The 16515-nt window shown below is 35.8% G+C and overlaps 1 pseudogene; it reads right to left on the reverse strand.

The window, feature by feature from the left end:
- Positions 1 to 14998: 14998 nt before the first annotated feature.
- On the reverse strand, positions 14999 to 15938 carry LOC141499987 (small ribosomal subunit protein uS2 pseudogene; annotated as a pseudogene).
- Between the last annotated feature and the right edge of the window lie 577 nt (positions 15939 to 16515).

Consider the following 16515-nt stretch of genomic DNA (forward strand, 5'->3'; position numbering starts at 1 on the left):
ACATCAAACAGGTTCAAGAGACACATGAAAAGGTAAAAAAAAAAGGGGGGGTGGTAAAAGGAAAAAAAAATGCTATCCAGTAAGTTGAAACTGGCTATACCCCAGTATGGGGGAAAAGATTCTCATAAATCTTGAGAATTGTAACTCTAACAGAGAGAATACACCTGGCCAGAAATGATGGACATTCATGGCCTATCCATGAGACTGCTATCTAATGGGATGTAATGGGCTTTAACCCCATTTGGGAGAAAGACTCTAATAACTCTTAGGAATTTTGACTCTATTCGATAGAATATACTGAACTAGAAGGGACAGACACTCAGAATTTTCTTTGACTTAGATAGAATGATCTAAAAAACACTACCTCCTTAAAAGGGGGGACAGGAAAGAGACTGGAGGAGGGAGGGGGTTGAGTGGGGTAAATCTCATTACAATAAGAGGTACAAAAAACCTATGGTAACAGAGGGGAAGAAGGGAGCAGAGGAGAAACACCTGAATCTTCTTCTCATCAGACTTGGCTTAAAGTCGGCCTACACATACTCAGTTAACTTGTAAAACATCTAACCTTTCAAGTATTAAAAGGGGAAAAGGGGAGAGGGGGACAGGGAAAGGGAAGGGGAGTGGGAGCAAAAAAGGGAAATAACAAGGAAGAAGGGAAAAGGGAAAGAAAGGGGAGGGTGTTGATTAGGAGGGCAAACACACTGAAGTGGGGGTATTCAGAAACAAAATACTGGTGAATATGGATTAAAGGGGGCGGAAGGGGGAAAATACAGAGGGAAGATAGCATGGAGGGCAATGAAGAGTTAGTAACTATAACCTTGAATGTGAATGGGATGAACTCTCCCTCAAAAGATAAGCAAATAGCAGAGTGGATTAAAAACTAGAATCCTACAATATGCTGCTTACAAGAAACTCATTTGAAGCAGAGAGATACATATAGAGTAAAGGTAAAAGGTTGGAGCAAAATATATTTTGCTTCAGCTGAAGTAAAGAAAGCAGGGATAGCAATCCTTATCTCAGGCAAAGCAACAGCAAAAATAGATAGCATTAAAAGAGTTAAGGAAGGAAACTTTATCCTCCTAAAAGGTACCATAGACAATAAAGTCATTTCAATATTGAATATATATGCACCCAGTGGGACAGCACCCAAATTCTTAGAGGAGAAGCTGAAAGAACTACAGGAAGACAAAGACAGCAAAACTCTACTAGTGGGAGACCTCAACCTCCCTCTATCAGATCTAGATAAATTGAATCATAAAATAAACAATAAAGAAGTTAAGGAGGTAAATAGATTGTTAGAAAAATTAGATATGGTAGACTTATGGAGGAAACTGAATGGGGATAGAAAGGAATATACCTTTTTCTCTGCAGTACATGGAACTTATACAAAAATTGACCATGTGCTAGGACATAAAAAGCTAATGATCAACTGCAGAAAGGCAGAAATAGTGAATTACCTCTTTCTCAGATCACAATGCAATAAAAGTCATATGCAATACTGGTCCAAGGAGATATAGACCCAGAACCAATTGGAAACTGAATAACCTCATTTTAAAAAATGAGTGGACCAAAAAAACAAATTATAGAAAGAATTAACCATTTTATCCTAGATAATGATAATAATGAAACAACATATAAAAACCTATGGGATTCATTCAAAGCAACTCTCAGGGGATATATTATAGCTCTAAATGCTTACATGAATAAATTGAAGAAAGAGGAAATCAATGAACTAAACGTGCAACTAAAAAAAATTAGAGAAAGAACTAATCAAAAATCCCCAATTAAATACCAAATTAGAAATTCTAAAAATTAAAGGAGAAATTAATAAATTAAAAGCAAAAAAAATTATTGAATTAATAAATACAACCAAAAGTCGGTATTATGAAAAACCAATAAAATTGATAACTCTCTGGTCAATTTGATTTAAAAAAAAAGAAAACCAAATTGCTAGTATCATAAATGAAAAAAGGTGAACTCACCACCAATGAGGAGGAAATTAAAGTAATAATTCAAAATTATTTTGCCCAGCTCTCTGCCAGTAAATTTGATAATCTAAGTGAAATGGATGAATATTTACAAAAATAGAAGTTGCCCAGGTTAAATGAAGAAGAGATTAAATACCTAAACAATCCTATCTCAGAAAAAGAAATTCAACAAGCCATTATTGAACTTCCTAAAAAAAAAATCTCCAGGGCCAGATGGATTCACAAGTGAAGTCTACCAAACATTTAAGGAACAATTGGTTCCAATCCTATATAAACTCTTTGGAACAATAGGGAAGGATGAAATTCTGCCTAACTCTTGCTATGAAATATAGTACTGTTACCTAAACCAGGAAGAGTTAAAACAGAGAAAGAAAATTATAGACCTATGTCCCTGATGAATATAGATGTAAAAATCCTAAATAAAAATCTTAGCAAAACGATTACAACAAATCATCACTAGGATAATACATTATGATCAAGTAGGATTTATTCCAGGAATGCAGGGATGGTTCAATATTAGGAAAACTGTTAGTATACTCAATTATATCAACAACAAACCTATCAGAAATCATATGATCATATCAATAGATGCTGAAAATGCTTTTGACAAAATATAGCATCCATTCCTACTAAAAACACTAGAGAGTGTAGGAATAAATAGACTGTTCCTTAAAATAATTAGCAGTATCTATTTGAAACCATCAACAAGCATTCTATTCAATGGGGAGAGGCTAGAGGCATTCCCAATAAGATCAGGGGTGAAACAAGTGTGCCCATTATCACCACTACTATTCAATATAGTATTAGAAATGTTAGCATCAGCAATTAGAGGAGAAAAAGAAATTGAAGGAATTAGAATTGGGAAGGAAGAGACAAAACTCTCACTCTGCAGGTGACATGATGGTCTACCCAGAGAATCCCAAAAAATCATCCAAAAAACTACTGGAAACAATTAGCAATCTTAGCAAAGTTGCAGGTTATAAAATAAACCCTCATAAATCTTGAACTTTTCTATATATATATATATATATATATATATATATATATATATATATATGTAGCAAGAAACAGCAGGAAGAGCTAGAAAGAGAAATCCCATTCAAAGTAACTTCAGACAATATAAAATATTTGGGAGTCTATTTGCCAAGACAGACTCAGAATCTTTTTTGAAAACAATTATAAAAACACTTCTCACACAAATTAAATCAGATTTAAATAACTGGGCAAATATCTACTGCTCATGGGTAGAGCTAATATAATAAAATGACAATTCTATCTGGTCAGTGTCCTACCAATCAAAATTCCAAAAATTACTTTAATGATTTAGAAAAAATTGTAATTAAATTCATATGGAGAAATAAAAAGTCAAGAATTGCCAGGAGCTTAATGAAAAAAAGTGCAAAAAAAGGTGGCTTAGCCCTACCTGATTTAAAATTATATTATAAAGCATCAGTCATCAAAACTGGTATTGGCTAAGAAATAGAGTGGTAGACCAGTGGAATAGACTAGGTGTAAAAGCAGGAGATGATTATAGTAATCTGCTGTTTGATAAACCCAAAGAGTCCGGCCATTGGAATAAAAACTCCCTCTTTGATAAAAACTGGGATAATTGGAAGTTAGTATGGAAGAAACTTAAATTAGACCAACACCTCACCCTTTACCAAGATAAGATCCAAATGGTTACAGGACATAGACATAAAAAACAATCCTATAAGCAAATTAAAAGATCAAGCACTAGTCTACCTGTTATATCTATGGAAAGGGGAGCAGTTTATGACTAAGGAAGAGTGGGAGAACATCACCAGAAACCAATTAGATGGTTTTGATTACATTAAATTACAAAGCTTTTGCATAGATAAAACCAATGTTACCAAGATCAAAAGAAATGTAGTAAATTTGGAAACAATCTTTACAACTAATAATTCTGACAAAGGACTCATTTCTAAAATATACAGAGAACTGAGTCATATTTTTAAAACAAAAAGCCATTCCCCAATTGGCAAATGGTCAAAGGATATGCAAAGGCAATTTATAGATGAGGAGATCAAAGTAATCCATAGCCATATGAAAAAAATGCTCTAAATCATTAATTATTAGAGAAATGCAAATTAAAGCTTCTCTGAGGTACCGCCTCACACCTCTCAGATTGGCCAGTATGACCAGGAAGGGTAATGATCATTGTTGGAAGGGTTGTGGGAAAGCTGGGGCACTATTACACTGTTGGTGGAGCTGTGAACTCATCTATCCCTTCTGGAGAGCTATTTGGAACTATGCCCAAAGGGCAACAGAAATGTGCATACCCTTTGACCCAGCAATACCACTACTGGGTATATACCCTGAAGAGATGATGAAAAATGGTAAAAACATTACTTGTACAAAAATATAGCAGTCCTGTTTGTGGTGGCAAAGAATTAGAAACAAGTAAATGTTCTTCAATTGGGGAATGGCTTAGCAAACTGTGGTATATGTATGTCATGGAACACTGTTCTATTAGAAACCAGGAGGGACGGGATTTCAGGGAAACCTGGAGGGATTTGCATGAACTGATGCTGAGTGAGATGAGCAGAACCAGAAAAAACACTGTATACCCTAACAGCAACATAGAAGTGATGTTCAATGTTGATGGACTTGCTCATTCCATCAGTGCAACAATTGGGAATAATTTTGGACTGTCTGCAAAGGAGATTGCCAGCTGTATCCACATAAGGAGCTGTGGAGTTTGAACAAAGTGCAAGGACTATTCCCTTTAATTTAGAAAAAAAACCAGATATCTTATTGTCTGATCTTGTTACCTCTTAGACTTCTCTTTAAGGATATGATTTCTCTCTCATCACACCCAATTTGGATCAAGGTACAACATGGAAACAAAGTAAAGACTGACAGAGTGCTTTCCGTGGGGGTGTTGGAGGAGGGAAGGAAGATGGGGGGGAAGATTGTAAAACTCAAATAATATGTTTAATAAAAATAAATTAAAAAAAAAAGACTGGGAACCTCCATAGTAACTAGGTTCTATTTCCCTCTACCTCTTCACTTCGCATTGCTATACTTACTTCCTTTCCCCACTCACCATAGCAGAAAAGATTCATATTCTTTGCTAAATTTTTTAACATGAGCAAATGCCGTGCGGCTAGGTGGCGTAGTGGATAAAGCACCGGCCCTGGAGTCAGGAGTACCTGGGTTCAAATCCGGTCTCAGACACTTAATAATTATCTGGCTGTGTGGCCTTGGGCAAGCCACTTAACCCTGTTTGCCTTGCAAAAACCTAACCCCCCCCCCAAAAAAAAAACATGAGCAAATTCTTTTCATAACTCTCAGAGATCATCTGCAACTATCTTGGAGTTATTTTGGAATGCATCTAGCATCAGAATGGAAGTTATGCAAATTGGCATGATCACATCTACAGCTTTCATTTGGAGTTGATACCATTCAACTCTGCTTAGAGCCTTGTTGTCCATGAAGAGAACAGTACCTTCCCTCTGCAGAGATAATATTTATACCTGATTGGCACTGTGTCCTTTTCCAATATTTTCCAGAATGTTCCAGAATTTCTTTTGTTTTTAGTTTTTGCAAGACAATGGGGTTAAGTGGCTTGCCCAAGGCCACACAGCTAGGTAGTTATTAAATGTCTGAGGCCGGATTTAAACTCAGGTACTCCTGACTCCAGGGCCGGTGCTCTATCCACTGTGCCACCTAGCCGCCCCGACCACCTAGCTGCCCCTGAGAATGTTCCAATATTTTTCAGCAATTTCCTGCTGACCAAAGTATTTCTTTCATACACAATCTTCAACTCATTCTTCCTGTCAAGCAAGGACATTTTCTAAGCTCTCTTTTGTGAGTTATTGGTGCCCACACAGAACCTTTCACACAGGCATTAGAATTTTATTCTAAAAACTAAAAGTATCAGTCCATCAACTGATCAGCAAGCCTTTATTAAGTCACTGTTATGTATCAGGCATGAAGTGTAAGGAATAAAACTTCCTACTTTGAGTTCTTTTTATTCTCATGGGAAGGACAAATACATGTAAAGTATATATAACATAAATATAAAATGAATAAATACAATTTAAATACAAGCTGGTTTAGGGTAGGTACTAGCAGGGGAATCAGGAAATGTTTATTTCAAAAACAGGGACAACCAATGTAAATGCTTCAAGATATAGCCAACTGAGTGAAGAACAAAGAAAATGTCAGTTTGACTTGATCTCAATGTGCTGGAAACAGAATAATGTCCAATGGAAACAGAAAACTAGATTGTATAGGGCGTTAAAACTAAGAAGAACTGATCAATTCAGTGAACCTTTACAATTACAAAAAATAAATCAAACAAACTTGTGGTCAGAGAAGCTATCTACTTCTGGAGTGAGAGTTGATAAGCTCAGTGCTGATTGAAGTATTCATATTCACATTTTCTTGATTTTTTTTTGGCAACATGGCTAAAGTGAAAATGTTTTACATGACTTCATATATATGTAATGAATCTCATATTTCTTACCTTCTCAATGAGTATGGAGAGAGAGAGAATTTGAAATTGAAAGATTTAAAAAATATATTTCTTAAAAAATAAGTTAAGCAGATAAATTTATATTTGATCCTAATGGCAAATAAGAAATCAATGGGGTTGATCACATGATCAGATATGAGATTAAGGGAAAGAGTTAAGGCAGGGAGTGTAATTAGAAGGCTGTTTGTCCTTCGTTCTTAAAGAGTACCATGGTATTTCAGCAGTACAATAATCAAAGAAAATTCTAAAAGACTTGTGATGAGAAATACTATCCATATCCAGAGAAGAAACTGGGGTTTAAATGCAGACCATAGCTTACTATCTTGAATTTTTTTTTTAGGTTTTTGCAAAGCAAATGGGGTTAAGTGGCCTGCCCAAGGCCACACAGCTGGGTAATTATTAAGTGTCTGAGACCAGATTTGAACTCAGGTACTCCTGACTCCAGGGCCAGTGCTTTATCCACTATGCCACCTAGCCGCCCCCTATCTTGAATTTTTAAAAGTTATTTTATGTTTTGTTGTTTTTTCTCTCTAATATTCTTTTTTCCCATTTGCATTTGATTCTTCTTTCACAACACGATTAATATGGATCTCTGTTTTAGCATGGTTATATAAACAGAGGCTATATTAGATTGCTTTCTGTCAAGGGGAGGGAAAAAGGAAGGGAGGGAGGAAAAAAAGTAAAAGTGAAAACCTTGCAAAAATGATTGTTGAAAACTACTGTTGCATGTAATTGAAAAAATAAGTGAATAAAATATTTAAATTTTTTTTAAAGAAGACCATGATATAAGGAAAGCAAAGTCATTACATGCAAATGAATTGGATTTAAGTGAGGAAGGAATGTGCAAAGTCACCAGCCTCACTCCTTCAAAGCCATCTAAGTCCTGTGGCAAGATATAGATCAAGATGACTGAAAATGGTCCCAGATGTAATGGGAGGTCTTGATCTTTGTAAGTTAAGGTCTTTACCTGGTCTCAGTTTGTCTGAGACAATATCCATTCCGTGATTAAGGGTCAGTAAAAATGAGGTAAAGAATGACCTCTTTTTTCTAATCAAAAATATATATATGGGAGGGGAAGAACCTCAGGGTTTCTGGTCAGAACAGAAATGACCAGTGATCAAGTGAGGTTTTGACTGGAACCAATTGTTGGCCAATCAGTGAGAGCAAGAGTGATTTGGGTATAAGGCATGATCCATTAAAAAGAAATCTAGCCCATAAACCCCAAGATATCTTGCTAGGTTTCAACAATCAAAATTTATATTCATTTGAGCAGTGCAACTGCAAGGAAGGGTATGATTTCCAAAGTGGACAGAAGGAGAAGAGGCTGTTACAATAATCTAGGCAAGATATGGAACCAAAATGTTAGAGGAAAAAACCAGGAAGTTGCCTGACTCCTATCCAGGTTTCCTCAAAACAACTTTAAAGCAAGTCTCTAAATGAATTCTGGAGCCACAGAACTCACAAAAATATAGGGTGAAATAATTTTTCTAGACCAAGGTAACTTAGGACGGCCAGAAAAATCTGTTTCATATGAGTAAAGAGTGGGCACAAGCAGTATCCAGGCAAACCAATGGTAGGTTCTTATTTGTAGCACAGATTAGCAACTGAGGCTCCACAGTTTTGTTTTAGCAGACCATTGGCAAAGTGAGTCACTGAGATCTCCAGCCCCAGCACAAGCAAACTGCCAGCCTTGAAAGCCCTGGCCATGCCACCCCAATACAGTGGGGAAGCCTCCAACCCTGGACAGAAAGCCATTAACCAAACTTCTGCACTCAGTGCAGGAAGCTTGGGACCATACTCCCTGTATCCTTGGAGCCGAGTTCAAGTTCAAAGTCATGAAATAGACTGGAAAATGACAACAAATGACCATAGAAAGTTACTATGGAGACAGAAGATCAAACCACAAACTCAGAAGGGAATAATAATGCCATAATATCAGTCTAAACACACACAAAAAAAATCAAGAAGTTAAAGAGGTGAATAGAATTTCAGAAAGGATGTGATAACTCTCTGGAGAAAATAATGGGGATAGGAAGGAATATTTTTTCTCAGCAGTACATGGTACTTACACAACTAAGCCAAAGATCTTATGACCAGTTGCAGAAATATTAAATGCATCCTTTTCAGATCATGATGCAATAAAAATTGCATGTAATAAAGGATTAAAGGAAAGATAGATTAAAATTAATTGGGAACTGAATGAACAATCCTAGAGATTTAGTGGTCAAACAACAAATCAGCAACAATCAATTTCATCAAACAGAATAACAATAATGAGACAACACACCAAAATTTAAGGGATGCATCCAAAGCAATACCTAGGGAAATTTTATATCTCTAACTGCTTACTTCAATAAATAAAGAAAAGATTAATGTATTGGACAGGCCACCAAAAAAACTCTGGAAAAATCAAATTAAAGAAACCTAATTAAACACAAATAAGAAACCCTAAAAATCAAAGAAGAGATCAATAAAGTTGAAAGTAAGAAAACATTTGAACTAATAAATAAAACTAAGCTGGTTTTTATGAAAAAACAAACAATGAAATAGATAACTTTGATTAAATTGATTTTTAAAAAAATGAAGAAAAAATCAAATTATCAGTACTAAAAATGAAGAGTGAATTCATGAAAGTTAACACAATAATGCAGTTATTTTGACCAATTATATGCCAATAAATCTGACAAGCTAAGTGAAATGTATGAATTTTTACAAAAAATATAAATTACCTAGATTAACAGATGAAATAAAATACTGAACCCCATTTTAGATAAATAAATTGAACAAGCTATCAACGAACTCCTTAAGAAAAAATTCCCAGGACAAGATGAATTTACAAGTGAATTCTACCTATCAAATATTTAAAGAACAAATAATTACAAAACTATATACATTATTTGGGAAAATAGACAAAGAAGGAGTTCTACCATATTCCTTTTACAATACAAATTATGTTGCAGAAACCCAAACCAGGAAGAATAAAATCAGAGGAAAAAATTTCATTAATAAATATTATACAAAAATTTTAAATAAATACTAACAAGGATATTACAGTAATATATCACCAGGATAATACTCTATGACCAAGTGGGATTTATATCAGAAATGCAGGTTCAATATTAGGAAAACTATCACTATAATTGATCATATTAGTAACAAAACTAACAGATCATATGATAATCACAATAGATGAAAAAAAAATCTATGACAGCAATCATTTCTAGAGCATAGGAATAAAAACTTTCCTTAAAATGATAAGTAAACATCTGTAATTATCAGCAAACATTATCTGTAATGGGGATAAACTAGAAGCTTTTCTGAGGATGTGTATTATCACCACTTTTTCAACATTGATCTAGACATGTTCGATATAGAAATAGAAGAAAAAGAAATTGAAGGAATTAGAATAAGCAATGAGGAAATAAGACTATCACTCTTTGTAGAAGATATGATGGTATACTTGGAGAATCCTAAAGACTTAACAAAAAACTACTTGAAAAATTAACCTTTTAATTTGTGGTATATAAAATAATTCCAATAAGTCATCAGCATTTCTATATATTCTCAGAAAAACCTAGCAGCAAGAGATAGAAAGATAAATTTCATTTAAAATGACTGCAGACAATGTAAAATACTTGGGAATCTACTTGCCAAGACAAACATAGGAATTATTTGAATAAAATGACAAAATTGAGAGGATGTCCATCAATTGAGGAATGGCTGAACAAGTTACGGTATATGAATGTTATGAAATACTATTGTCCTATAACAAAACTGTGAATGATAGAACTCTAGAGAATCATGGAACAAATTACAGGGACTGATGCTGAGTGAAGGGAGCACAACCAAGACAATATAGTACACATTAACAACAACATTGTGAGTTGATCACAGTGGATCAATTTGATGGATGTAATTCCTCTCAGCAGTTCAGAGAGCTGGCTCAAGCCTATGAGACCTGCTATAGATAATGTTATTCACATCCAAAGGAAGAAAAACAAAACAATCTGAATAAAACAAAAGAATATTTTAAAATTCCTGGAGGTCTAGTCAATATTTAAAATTTTTAAATTTGCTGGTAGATGTTACCATGACCTAAATGAGCAAACTGACCTTGCTCCTTATCTACTTGGTCCAGAAGTCCATACATTCCTCAGGACTGGAGGAGAAACATGTCTCTGTTTGAATTATATATTTTTCTTTAAATTAGCTTATGCACTGAGATTGTGAAGACCACATTCTTAACTGATGAAGATGGTTCAGTAGTGGGGGTGGGGAATCACATTAGGAATCACATATATTGCTTCTGCTACTTGTACTCCATTGCCTCATTCTCCCATATGCATGGTTGAGTTGTTGCTTACTTCTTGAGAATCAAATAAAGACTTTTTCTCTTCATACCTTGAGAAATCTCTGAAATTTATTTGGAGGGGAGGCAGTTACATACCACACAGTTTGTGGGATTGTTCGGAATTACATGCCCATTGGGGGCCCTTGGCCTCTCAGAACTTGGCAACAAGGCTCCCTGCCTGAGTTTGGCTGTTTGCCATTGTTTGAGGGCCTCAGTTTCCCCTCTGTGCAAATGACCCAAAGTGGAGATACTTGGTAGGAAAAGAGAAGTAAACCCATGACAAGCCCTGACTGGTCAGTAAGTGCAGTGGTAGGAAACTTCTGTGCACAGGGCCTAAAAGAGGTAAACCTAGACCTTGGAATCTGAAGGCACTAGATTCCTGGGGAGTCAGGACCATTTGGGTGACTGAAGGTTGGGGGCGACCTGGCTGTATTGGGCATAAGAGACTTGGATCTAAAGACACTTGATCCTGAGAGGTCTAGTCAATATTTAAAATGAGAAGGGCTCTGTTCAAGTATTCCTCCATGGCGCATAAGATAGAGGTACCAGTAGATAGTCCCTTAGGGAGAAGATTAAGTGATTTCAATAAGTTACCAAAATATAAAGGGGAAAAATAAGAAGAAAATGATTAAGTAGTTTTGTCTTGCATGGGGAAATAAAGATATAAGAGAAGGAACTGTTTGGCCTCTTTAAGATTGGGTGTGTGTCAAAAATTGAAACTTTTTGTTAATGGAAAGGAATCTGTTAACCTGGAGGAAATAGTATATGCCAGTTTATAGCTCCCTAGGGAAAAGTTATTTTTGAATCAGGAGAACAAGGCTAAGGGAAGGAAGGAGAAGAGGGAAGAATGGGATCCCCTACTTTCACTTTCTCCCCTTACCATAGCCCTCTGCCAAATTCTGCTTCTGCCCTCTTGACCCCTATTATGACAGGTCCTCATAGCTTCCTCAGAAGGGAGCTCAGATAATTAGAACAGGACCTTGAATATCTTCCTTTAGGTTCACCAGATCCTAAGATACCAGAAGCCAAACTGTACCCCCTTAGGGAGAGCCCGACAAGGCAGGGAATCATAGGCTATGTAAATGCCCCACTTAGCACCACTGAAGTTAGAAATTTTAAAAAGGAAATGAAACCCTTAATGGAAGACCCTACTGGATTAGCAGAGCAATTTGATCAGTTCTTGGGTCCAAGTTTATATTCCTGGGGTGAGCTAATGTTTATCTTAAATACCTTGTTTACACAAGAAGAAAGGGGAATGATAAGGGGAGCAGCCATAAAAGAATGGGACTGCAGACATCCCCCCCAGCAGTGGGAATGCTTCCTGTCAACCAAAAGTACCCTTTAGTTGATCCCTCTTGGGACCATCATAACCTAGCTCATAGAGGACATTTACAAGACATAAGGGAATTAATTGTCACAGGAATTAGGAATGCAGTGCCTAAGGGACAAAATCTCAAAAGGGCCTTTTCAGTAGCACAGGGAAAGGAGGAGCCTCTTGCAGAATATTCCACACTAGAAGGGTTGATGAGAAATGGGAGCAAAAAAGGAATTTATTAAGAAAAAAGATTAAGTGATAATAGAATTGTTTCATGAAGACTTAGTAAAATAAGTGTTAAAAAGGGACCTTATTTTGAAGTTAAAAGAAACAGGAAAGAGACAGTGAATATTACAAAATATGTTAAATAAGGAAATCATAGAAAGAAATGCTATTTTAATTTGAGAAAGTTTTGGGAAAGTAAATTTCAGAAACACAAGTCAGGTTAATCCTAAAGTATATAATTTGGTTACTAAGACATGCCAGTATAGGGGGAACTAGTTAATCTTTTACCAAAATGATATGGTAACATTATAGTTTCAGCAGTTTATCAGTATAGATTCTGGTAATGTTATTTATTGCAGAGAGTAATGGAACAAGTGAGGGAGGATCTGAGAACAAAAGAGCCCCCAGGAAGGATTTTGGACCTGCCTCCTTAAGAGAGAAGTTATTTGGTTTATTCTATTTAAACAAGGGAGGTAGGGAATATTCTAATTAGGTTAAGGAGTTTTGAATGACCATTTGACTTCTCCAGAGTTTTAGTAGTTGTGATCAAGAAGTGTTATGTGCTCTTAGTCAAGAATTAGAATTACTAAACCAGGGGAAAGTAATATTTTACACCAAGTCAAAATATGCTTGGGGTATAGTTCATGTATCTGGGAAAAATCTGAAGTGAGTAATGATAAACAGTAAAGGTAAAGAATTAGTACATATTACTTTGATATCTCAAATTGTGGGGAACATCCAATTCCTGGAACATAAGGTGTTCTAATATTAAGAAATGTTGGTCAGTGAGGACAGAAAGCTCTTATAAGTTAGAGCATTGGGAAATTAGAATTGCACTAATACAGATAAAAAGAATTTGCAAACTTTTTAGGGCTTTAAAATGATTTAAGGTGATTTTGAATATGACTTTTGGAATTTAAGAGAAGTATAAAGAAAATCTTGTAATTATAAAAGGGATTTTTAGCAACAACTGGTCTTAAAAATTTTTTCTGTGTTGCAAAATTCTAGGGAGTAAAGGGAATAAACATGAAATTGAAATATGTAATGAATAATTAGTAAACTTTGTATAAGAACAGATTCAAACAACTTTTTGTTGAGAATTTAACAATGAATGAACTGAGATTTAACCTATCACATTTGTAAAGATTTGTTATGAGAAAACTAGAGAAAACTTTGCCAACAAGTTATATCTCTCAAGGTATTTTTGGCCCAGAGAATTTGTGAAAGGCTTTGGGGTTTGTTTGTTTTTTCTCTCACCTCATGCTTGTAAAAGTGAATATATATATATATATATATGTAAGTTTGATGTAGCTTATTTATTATGTTATTTAAAAAGAAGAAATTATATATGTAAATGTAACACTGGCATGGGTAAAAAGTGTACATTGGGCTTTTGAAATTATCATATGTAAAAGACTAAATTCATGCAGAATCTTATTTTCTTGGTTTTGAAAATAGAAGTATGTTTGGAAGAAGAGATAAATAAGCTTATTTGTTTGGGTTTTTTTAGATTTTTCAAGGCAATGGGGTTAAGTGGCTTGCCCAAGGACACACGGCTAGGTAATTACTGTCTGAGGTTGGATTTGAACCCAGGTACTCCTGACTCCAAGGCCAGTGCTCTATCCACTGTGCCACCCAGCCGCCCCCGATAAATAAGCTTATAAAGCAAAAATTTATAAGAGGTTTGTGTATAAAAGATATTTAATTATAAGATTAGCTTTAAGAGAACCTGTTGTTTTATTGTTGCTTTAAGAGAATAGATGTCAGCATTAAAACATTATGTTTCATGTAGGTAAAGAATTTAATGTTTAAATTTTAAAGAAGTAAAATTGCACATTTCTTCCCCCCCCACATTAAATGCAGATTCAGAAGGATAGTGTATAGGAGATTGGGAGGTATATCTTAACAGCAAGATACCTTTTCCAATAATATTGAATAAATGTGAGGGGCTTTGGAAAATGATTACAAAATTAAAAATTATGTAACCCTAATTAGATGACTTATCGATGAGTAAAATGTTGAAGAGTGTTATCAAACATGTGATCTACTTTTGGAAATATAAACTAATTCACTGTAATGATGTCAAACTTAGAATTATTGATTGATTTAAAAAGGGAAATTATCAAAGGTCATGACCCTTTGGGTTCCCTAAAATTTTTAAATGATGTGTTGGATCTTGTTCTAGATCTGTAGTTCCAGTTATAAATGTAATAATGGAAAGTTTATTTTGTAGTTCTTAATGTATTATACTTATTACTGGTTTGTTAAATTTGGAGATCCTTAAGATATTCTAATGGATTGAATGAATTCTGAAAAGTAATAATTTGCATTTAAAACATGACTAATAATTAAACAGGCTTATTATAGAGAATTGTTTGCATAAGAACTTGCCAATTACATATATATGCATATATGTATAAATTGGAATTTTTGTGTTATATGTATATATATATATATTTATTTATATCTCAAAGTTGTGGTTGTTTGCTTTGAAGTAAAATCACTTGAGCAACATGGGAAAGTAATGATAATAAGTTGTGATTTTTTTTTTTGTTAAGAAACCAATGTTTATTTTCCATCCGCATTTTTCCAACACTATTAGAGCATCTGGGTAAAATTTAGGACCACTCTGTGGTAGTTCCTACCCATTCAGTGGCCTGAGGAGTAGGAGCTGCAGACCAGTCCTCAGTAGCTGGCTGAGCACTCCAATCTTCAGTAGGGAACTTCTGAATGGGCACAGATGGCACCTGGACGCCCTCAGATCAATCAGCCACCTCTGGTTGAGCAGCAATGAATTCTGGGGCAGGTGCAGTCCATTCACCCTGAAATTCCTCCTTTGTCACTGCCTTCTCAGCTGTGGCCTGCTCTTCCTTTTCAATCTCCTCTGGATCTCTGTAGAAGTAAAGATCAGGCATGACCTCCCATGGGTGCTCATGGGAGATTGTACCACGCATCCGCAGGACTTCTTGGGCCAGCATCCACCACATCAGACCCACTGAGTGAGCTCCCTTGTTGTTACATGGAATGGCAATGTCCACATAGCAAAGTGGGGAGTCTGTGTTGCACAGTGCAATGGCTGGAAGGTTAACATATGATGCTTCAGTCAAAGGCTGATGATCTGCACGAGGATCAGTGACCACCAAGAGGCGGGGCTCCCTGAAAGCTGCCTGGATCTGGTTAGTCAAGGTGCCTGGGGTGAAGTGTCCAGCAATAGGTGTGGCGCCAGTGGCAGCAGCAAATTTCAGAACAGCTCTCTGGCCAGTGTTCCTGGATGAGATGACACTAACATCAGCTGGATTTTCAATGGCAACAATGGCACGAGCTGCCAGCAGAAGCTTTTCCCAAGTTCTCTTCAAATTAATGATATAGATGCCGTCACTCTTCCTTTTGTAGATATACTGTTCCATCTGGAAGTCCAAATTGGTGCCACCCAAATGGGTGCCCGCAGCGAGGAATTTGAGGACATTCTCCTCCTTCATCTGCAAGACATCCAGGGCTCCGGACATTGTGAAAGTTTCCCTTGAAAGTTACGATGGAAACCATGAACAACGCCGTATGGACCCCTCTTCTGGGCAGCGCGGAAAGGTGTGATATTTTTTTTAATGTGACAATCTCTGGCTAATTGTTATGTGAGAATTCTTAGAATAATCTCCTAGCCAAAGGAGGTGTTTATTTATTGTAATACAGAAGGTTAGCCAAGAGGCATCTAACGTACCATCTTTAACCAAAAATAAAACAGATATGATTTCAGACAAAGGGATGTGGGTATGCATATTAGAAGTTAATGCGGGAGTGGCTAGGTGGTGCAGTGGATAGAGCACTGGCCCTGGAGTCAGTAGTACCTGAGTTCAAATCTGGCCTCAGACACTTAATAATTACCTAGCTGTGTGGCCTTGGGCAAGCCACTTAACTCCATTTGCCTTGCAAAAAAACCTAAAAAAAAAAGTTAATTCCACGAGGAGGATAGACCTTCTAATTGAATTATGAAACATACTTTTGTGAATAAGTTTTTTTTTTTTTATGTGAAGGAATACTCCAGATGCTGGGGGAACTTGACTGCCTTTTGAATGTTTAGAAAGTAATCCTATTTAATGGATTCTGATGACAGGGACATTCAGAGTAGATATAATGTGAT

This window comes from Macrotis lagotis, chromosome X (assembly GCF_037893015.1).
Source record: "Macrotis lagotis isolate mMagLag1 chromosome X, bilby.v1.9.chrom.fasta, whole genome shotgun sequence".
Taxonomy (NCBI): Eukaryota; Metazoa; Chordata; class Mammalia; order Peramelemorphia; family Peramelidae; genus Macrotis; species Macrotis lagotis.